At 39.2% G+C, this 8,506-nt stretch overlaps 1 non-coding gene across 1 annotated transcript; it reads left to right on the top strand.

Moving 5' to 3' along the window:
- The first annotated feature begins 5,637 nt into the window (after positions 1-5,637).
- LOC128280163 (small nucleolar RNA R71) lies at positions 5,638-5,743 on the top strand. The gene has a single exon (XR_008270343.1). It is a non-coding gene; the product is annotated as a small nucleolar RNA R71 (small nucleolar RNA).
- Positions 5,744-8,506: the final 2,763 nt, after the last annotated feature.

Below are 8,506 nucleotides of genomic sequence, written 5' to 3'. Positions count from 1 at the left end.
AAGCTGAAAGAAATAGTTAGACTCGAGATTGAATTGAAAAATCACTTAACTAGAAAAATATTTAATCGTCACTTGCGTACAATAGAGCTTTTTCTCAGAATATGAGATTTAAATACTTAAGCTCAAAAACAAAAGAGTACTACTAATGTGTATACACATTTTTTTTAAGAACAAGTTAAATAACATAGACTAACTATTAAGAGAAAGACATAGCTGAACAACTATTTCAATTCAAATCTCGACAAAAATAGGGATCAAATTTAATTTAGGGGATTTCAACAATAATGGGTTAAGGGTTAATATTAAGGGTAATATAAGAAATAGCTTGTTAGCTCAATGGGGTTTACTAAGGGTTAATCGTGGAGGTAGGCTTTTCATGACATGAATAGGTTAATCCTAAGTGCTTTAATCATTTTAACATATCAAATCAAATGGGGTGGTCTTGACATGCATAATCAAGTAAGTTCTAGAATAGTAGTTCAATACTGACGCACTCAAAGTAATAATAAAAGTGAGCATGAAAGAATTAATAGATGCTCAAAAGGCTAAAAAAATCTTAAAAAAAGTTATGGCTTTTTGATGTTTAAAACTTGTGAATTCCAACTCAAAGTAATACCTAAACTTTGGGGAAACAACCTAAAATTTTAAATTCTTAAAAATCAACTTATCATGCTTGATTCTCTAATGTCTTAAAGTTTAAACAATCAATGCATAAATGCCTATGTTTTAATTCAAGATATATCAATCAAAACCATAAATCAAACAACATTTATCCTAAATATGATATGAGAGCTTTTTAAGAGAACAAGGCAGTCATTCAGGGATTTTTCTGATAATGAAATGAATACCCCCCACACTTAAGATGTATATTGTCCTCAATGTACAAAGATAGATATTTTGGAAAATGTAAGTGTAAGTTCATAAGATAGGGAGAAAAGTGAAACTTCCTGAGTGATGAATGAATTTCCTTGAACTGGAGTTTTGGAGAATAATCGGCGTGAGGGTGTAGGAGGATACTCTGACAGTGGTAGAGGTTTATTAGTCCATAAGTCCTACGCCAAAAGAATATTATATCTGAAGTTGGTTATGGTCGTGGTCGAGTAGGACATGGCAGTCGTGGAGAACCTTTCCTAGTGGAGTTTCGAGTCCCTGAGTAATAGTGAGCTTTGGAGCTTTTTATAACTGTGATAGCATCATGAACTCTTTTAGAAAATATATAAGCAAGAATGATTACTCGTTAGGAAATAGCCAGCATTCAAAATTGTTAAATAAAAATTATAAATCCTAATAAAAATAAGATGAAAGAAAAATAAAACGTAGTCTTAAAATAAAATAAAAGTAAAAACATAAAATAATAAATGAAAGTTTTTAAACATCTTCATCGCTAGATGGTTTGCAAGGTGGGGGTGGCATTGAGATGTGGAGGTGCTGACAGATCTGCTGTAGAGTAGCATCAATGTTGTCAAATCGTTGAAAACACTGCTGCTCGAATCGAGTGAGCCGCTTAGAAATGTCAGCATATAAAGCCGCCGCATGAACTGGACTAGAGGGTGGTGATGGCTGAGACGGTGGGTCCTCGTGCTGTGGGGGAACATCATCAGTAATGTCCTCAGAGGCCTCCTCCTCGGTAGATTGGGTGAGACAATATTGAGGAGGGTAGGTTCCTCGGCGCTTTTCGATCATCCTTATGCTTAGCATGCTCGAGATGCTTTATGGAGACATCTGGCCAATAAGGGTCAAGGATGATTCCTGGGCCGCGGTGTTGAGAAGTCCGAAGTGTCGAGCCAATCGAGTAACATAGGGGCCAATAGAGATGACCCCCTTCCTATGCCGCTCCGTTTGGTTTTGAATGGCAAGGGCAATGAAATAGGCAAGGTCGATGACGTGCCCGTGTGACATACACCATAGAAAGTAGGCATTGTGAGTGTTGACAACGCTAATGCTCTCTTACCTTCCTGTTAATGTGTGAGCCAAAATGGCGTGTAGGTACCTCAGAGATGGATAGAGAGCCGATGCCTTAGAGTGGCTAGGATTATAGGTGGCTAAACTTGGTACTACTGCGTCCCAACACCGTGAAGGAGAATGATGGATATGGCGGTTGAGAGTATCTAAGTCATTCTCCTCCTTGAACTCTTTCGTATATAAGCCCAGTGCAGTATCGAATTCTGGGACGCTGAGCTGGCGGACTAATCTGCCTAGACAAAATTGTACCGTGCCGAGATCATCGTAGTTCGTAATTACGATCTAAAGATGAAACGCTGAGCATAGTTCCATCGTGAGCTCGAGATATGTTGGCTCGATGATCTGAAAGAAAATCTCCCAAGGATCGGTGGTTAGGAGGGCCCGAATTGCATCAGCCAACTGAACTTGTACTACTGCAGCGCAGTCGATGCAGTGACCCACAATTAGAGGTCGGCCCGGAGTATTTGGAAAAGTTCTTCTTGGGGCCTGATGGGGAATTGCAGGAAAGGGTGGCAAATTTCCGCGGTAGGACCCGAGGAAGATGAAGCTCCCTTCTTTTTCTTTAAAGCAGGGACAACAACTTTCTTTCCTCGTGAAGACGACATGGTAACCCTTCAAGCAAAACCATTATTTTGTCATGAGGATAAGACGAAAGCAAATCCAAAAAGGCAGAAGTCATAAATTAGAACAAATAATCTCAGTCACAACTACTAGCAACTTAATTAAAAACAATTTGATAGCATAATTTCGTGACATAAGCATGGTGATAGCATGAGAATGAGCATAGTAATGGCATGGGTATGATAAGAGAATGAGGCTTTCTTAATTTCAACATGCAATGTATACTAAGTAACCTATGAATGTAAATTAAATGATAGAATAACGAGCAAAAATGAAAATAGTACAAGAAAATTGAAGACTATTTTGATAATAAGCATTAGAAATAAGTAAAATAAAAGTGAAAAGAGTAAACAAATGCTAAGGGAGAGAGATTGGGCATCAAAAATAGAGTGGGAAATGGTGCACGGGCATGGTAGGAAGGGCGTGTGGACTTGCAGCGGCTAGGGTTAGGGTTTTTGGGTGAAGAAGACAATGAATAGTGCAGTCTATTTATAGATTTTAAGGCATACGGCCAGGGAACACGCCCGTGTTCCCCAATTTTTTCCCATGTGACTCGTGAATTTTAAATTTGGGCTTGTTTGACATTGTGTCCACGCTCGTGTCCCTTGGGCGTGTGGGTGCACATGGCCGTGTCGCACGATCGTGTCTGGCTTCGTTCGCTTCTCCCATGCACGTGTATGTAGGCTTACACCCGTGTTAATTTAACAGGTTCCCCCATGGTTGCTTGGCACGGGTGTGTCGCACTCTCGTGTTAATTTGACAGGTTCGGCCACGGGTTCAAGGAACGGGTGTGTCGCACGCCCGTGCTGTTTTGGTAGGTTCGCCCATGGCCATGGTGTACGACCGTGGCGATTTTTCGTAGCCCATGTTGGGGAAATCTTTGCCATATTTTGACACGGTCATATGCACGCCCGTGTGCTTGGCCGTGTCTATGTGGTAAACCTGTATTCAAGAGCTCCGTTAGTAAGTTAGGTGTTAAACACTAAAATTGAAAGAAATTAATACAGTTAGTACTCGGGTTGCCTCCCGAGAAGCGCTTATTTATAGTCTAAGCTCGACTTACCTCTCCATTGAATGGTCATGGTGGTTTTAGGAGTTTATACTCCTCATTCTTGTTATCATTCTCATCAAAATAAGGTTTTAGACGAGTGTTGTTTACCTTAAAAGTGCCGAACTTGGGATAACTTACCTCGACTGTACCGAATGGAAAAATGCTAAGTACCATAAGAGGGATTATTTCATTTGGTTTGGTAGTGACAATGTGAGGATCTGCGATATCTAATAATACTTTATCTCCAACCTTAAGTTGATTTGGGAAGGTATTGAGCTCGTTCTGGCGTAGTTTTGGTTTATCGTGTGTTCTCGGTTTATGCATTTGCCATTCATCTAGCTCCTAGATTTGTAGCCTTCGATCTTCATGAATAGGTCCTTTGCTACTGCTTGAGAATGGCTCATGTACTTCCTTCAGACTCATTTCCTGCAAAGTATGTTGCACCATATAGTCAGTTTTAGTAGAATGGTTTAGACGATCACCTTCAATTTCTGATGTGTTGCCAAAATTGCGAGCTTGAATGGTGATTGTTTCGTGTCCCACACGGAGTGTGAGCTCACCTGTGCCAACATCAATAATCGTTTTAGCAGTTGCTAAAAAGGGCTGTCCTAAAATCAAAGAAGTGTTGCTATCCTCCTCTATGTCTAGAACAATGAAGTCAACGGGAAATATAAATTTATCGATTTTAACTAGCACATCTTCAATAATACCCCTAGGAAATCTTATAGTTTTATCTGCTAATTGAATGCTCATCCTAGTCTGTTTGGGCTTCCCAAGACCTAATTGTTTGAACATTTTGTAGGGCATGACGTTAATTCTTGCCCTTAAATCAGCTAATGCATTATTAACATCTAAACTACCAATTAAGCAAGGAATCGTATAATTCCTTGGATCTTTTAGTTTGTTGGGTGTTTTATTCTGTAGAATAGCTGAGCAAACTGCGTTTAGCTCCACATGCGATTCCTCGTCCAACTTCTATTTATTTGCTAAAAGTTCCTTTAAAAATTTCATTGCGTTTGGCATCTGCGATAGAGCTTCAATAAATGGCAAGTTAATATGTAATTTTTTTAAAAGTTTAAGGAATTTACAAAATTGTTCATCTGAGCGGTCTTTCCTTGTCGCGTTGGGGTATGGCACATGAGGTTTATATTTGACATTCACTGATTTATTTTTATTATGACCTACCTCACTTTGATCTCTGCTCATCACAGTTTCTTGCTTCAGTTCTAGCTCAGGCTCAACGAATCCTTCTTCATCTTGAACATTAATTACGTTGAGCTATTTCCTTGGGTTGGGTTCAGTATTACTTGACAAGCTACCTTGTGGTCGTTTGGAGATTAGTTTGGAAAGCTGGCCTATCTGAGTTTTGAGCCCTTGGATCGAGGCTTGTTAATTTTTAAGTGCTGTCTCGATGTTCTGGAAATGGCTTTCTGACACCAAGATAAATTTAGACAGTATCTCTTCAAGGTTTGGTTTCTTTTCCTATTGATAGGGTGGTTGTTGAAAACTCGGAGGATATTGTAGTCTTTGATTTTCTTGACCGCCCCACGAGAAATTGGGATGGTTCCTCCAACTTGCATTATAAGTATTACTATATGGGTTATTTTGGGATCTAGAGTTACTGTTACCCATATATTGGACTTGTTCCTCCTTGATGCTAGTGTTAAGGGTTGATTCTCTGTGCATGCTTCTCCTCCATTTGTCCGTACCTCATTACTGGATGTACCTGAGTAGAACCAAGTAAACCATCAATCTTTTTATTTAGAAGTTCTACCTGGTTTGACAACATAGTAACCGAATCAACATTATAAACGCCTGCTGTCTTAGTTGGCTTAGTCCTTATGACTTGCCACTGATAGTTATTCAGTGACATCTATTCAATAAATTCGTAAGCCTCTTCAGGTGTTTTGTTTTTGACGGTTCCCCCTGCTACTGCATCAATCATTTGCTTTGTCGAGGGGTTCACACCATTGTAGAATGTTTGAACTTGCAACCATAGAGGTAATCCATGGTGAGGACACCTTTGTAGTGGGTCCTTGTATCTCTCCCATGCATCGTAAAGGGTTTCTAAGTCCATCTGCACAAACGAAGAGATATCATTATGTAATTTGGCTGGAGGGAAATATTTCAATAGAAATTTTTCGGTCATTTGTTCCCAAGTAGTAATTGACCCTCGTGGTAACGAGTTCAACCACTGTTTAGCTTTGTTCCTCAATGAAAAAAGGAATAACCGATGACGAATGACATCCTGCAAACCATCAAACTGAACAAATTGTTGTATCATTTGAATAGTGTTAGGTTTTAGTTCAAAATTATTTGCAGCAATAGCAGACCTAACTATACTTGACTCAGTTCCTGTTAAAGTAGGTTTAGCATAATCATACATAGTACGAGGAGTAGGATTTTTATTTGCTAGTTCAACAGGTATCGCAGGAGGTAGCTGATTGTCTTGGTTTTTAGCCATCTCCTCGGTTGGGGTTTGAATATCGTTCTCTTGCTCGTTCTCTGTGTATCTTAAGCTTCACCTTATTTCTCTTTGGTTTTGCGAGCTGTACGATCGATTTCTTCATCAAAAAGTAGTGGTCCTGACGGGTTTCTTCTAGTCATAAACTATAAAAACCTGCCAAGATAAAGAAAAATAAAATTAATAAATAATAAAAAAATAAAATAGAATTAACTTGCAAGAAAAATAAATGGCTAAAGTAATAAAAATTGAGTGTTCCTAATATCTTAGTTCCCCAGTAACGGCGCCAAAAACTTGATCGTGATTTTCGTGACAGGTAAGTTTTATATATTTATAATTAATCGTTCTTGAAACTAACTATTATCACGATGTAGGCAAGTGTACCAATCGAACAGTAGTATAGTTTTAGCAAGACCGGATTGTTGAACCTAAAGGAACTAAAAGTACTAGTAATGACTGTCTTTTAATTATCTAGCCTAAGAATAAATGAGTTTTTTTTTAACTAACTAATTATCTAAACTAAGAATTCACAGAAAATAGAATTGGGGAATCACTTTTGAAAAAATGATTGAATTAAGATAATACCTAAGGAAGAATCCACCTAGACTTCACTTGTTATTCTGACTCCGAATCGGACGATTTATTCATTTAACTTGTTTCGTAGAGATCCCTGAGTTATGTTATTATCCTTATTCAAGACTAATAACGTCTAATCCCTAGATTGAATAATTGAGACTTTTCTCTAATTAACACCCTAGGGTTGCATTAACTCAACCTATAGATCCCCTTATTAGGTTTCACCCTAATCCGGCAAAATCATGTCACCCTATCTCTAGGCGCGCAATCAACTCCGCTTAATTATGACAAATGTACTCTTAGACAGGGTCTACTCCTCATCTGAATAAGAGCTTATCTTGAATCAGTAACCTGGGATATCAAAACAAGAATTAAGAACACATAATTAAGAACAAGTTAAATATTTATCATACAATTCAGAAAATAATAACAAGATTCGTCTTAAGCTTCATTCCCCTTAGGTATTTAGGGGATTTAGTTCATAACTAAAAAGGAAAACATCTCATAAGAATAATGAATACAAAACATAAAGAAAACCCAAACTCCTGAAGGGAAATTGAGGGGATATCTTCAGTCTTGATGGTGAATCCGGCTTCTGAGATGGATCAATCGGCTTCCCTTGAGCAGTTGCCTGCCTCCTTTTCTCCGCGTCCCCTTTCCTCTTCCTTTAGGGTGTATTTGTAGGCTTTATAATGCCTAAAAACCGTCAAAATTATCCTTTTTCGAATTGGACTCAACTTGGGCTCGACAGGGACACACCCATGTGACACGCCCGTGCGCGACTACTTTAGGCTGTGCTCGAACTTGTTAGAATGGCATGAGCGTGTGTTCTACTCATGTGAGTCGTGCTTTGATTCTGCCAAATTGACACGGCTGTGTGGTTTGCCAGTGTGAGGAAGCCCAGGCTGTGTTGATTTCGTACGTTGGCCCATTTCTCGTTCCTTTCGCTCTCCTATACTCACCTAAGTATAAATCATTCATAAAATGTGTTAAGCATGGGGTAAAAATATGTATAAATTATGGTTTATCAGCACTCTGCCCTCGGACGTCACTACAGCATCTCTTAGTGCACGTCTGCTAGTAGCCCCTCTTCCGGAGTTCTTTTGTGGTCTACCCCTCAATGGAGCACTACTTGCCTTCGCTTCTTGTTTTCTCTCTCTCTCTTCTATTTCGGGATAGTCTCGGATGAAATTTTCTAATGATCCACACTTAAAACAGCCCCTTTCATTCCCCCGGCACTCGCTGAAGTGACGCCTGCCACATTGCGAACATTCTGGCCTATTCGACCGAGCACTACCGACGTTCGCGACAGAAGTGGTCTAGGCTTTAAAAGTCGTATTTCGCTGATTCTTGCTTCTATTCAAAAACCCCATCGAAGCATTTGATTGGGTAGTGAGTTCCTTCAATCTCTTAGATGAGGACTGATGTGAGTTCCCCATCTGTCTCTTCTTTGAATCTTGCGACTCAAAAGCCGCTTTCCTCCTCTCTTTAACCAGCTTTTCTGCCTTGCATGCTCTCTCAATGAGCACTACAAATTCTCTTAGTTCTAGGATACCAACAAATACTCGGATATCTTCATTAAGACCATCCTTGAACCTTTTACACATGGAAAATTCTGAGGACACACACTCCAACGCGTATTTGCTGAGTTTCACAAACTCTCGTTCATACTCCATCACTGTTCTACTGCCTTGCTTTAACTCTAAAAATTTTGTCCTCTTTTGGTCTATGAATCTCTGGCTGATATACTTTTTTCGAAATTCTTCCTAGAAGAATTCCCAAGTAATCCTCTTTCTCGGTACAACAGACACGAGAGTATTCCACCACTGATA

This window comes from Gossypium arboreum, chromosome 8 (assembly GCF_025698485.1).
Source record: "Gossypium arboreum isolate Shixiya-1 chromosome 8, ASM2569848v2, whole genome shotgun sequence".
NCBI lineage: Eukaryota > Viridiplantae > Streptophyta > Magnoliopsida > Malvales > Malvaceae > Gossypium > Gossypium arboreum.
This window is presented reverse-complemented; position numbering and strand designations above follow the sequence as displayed.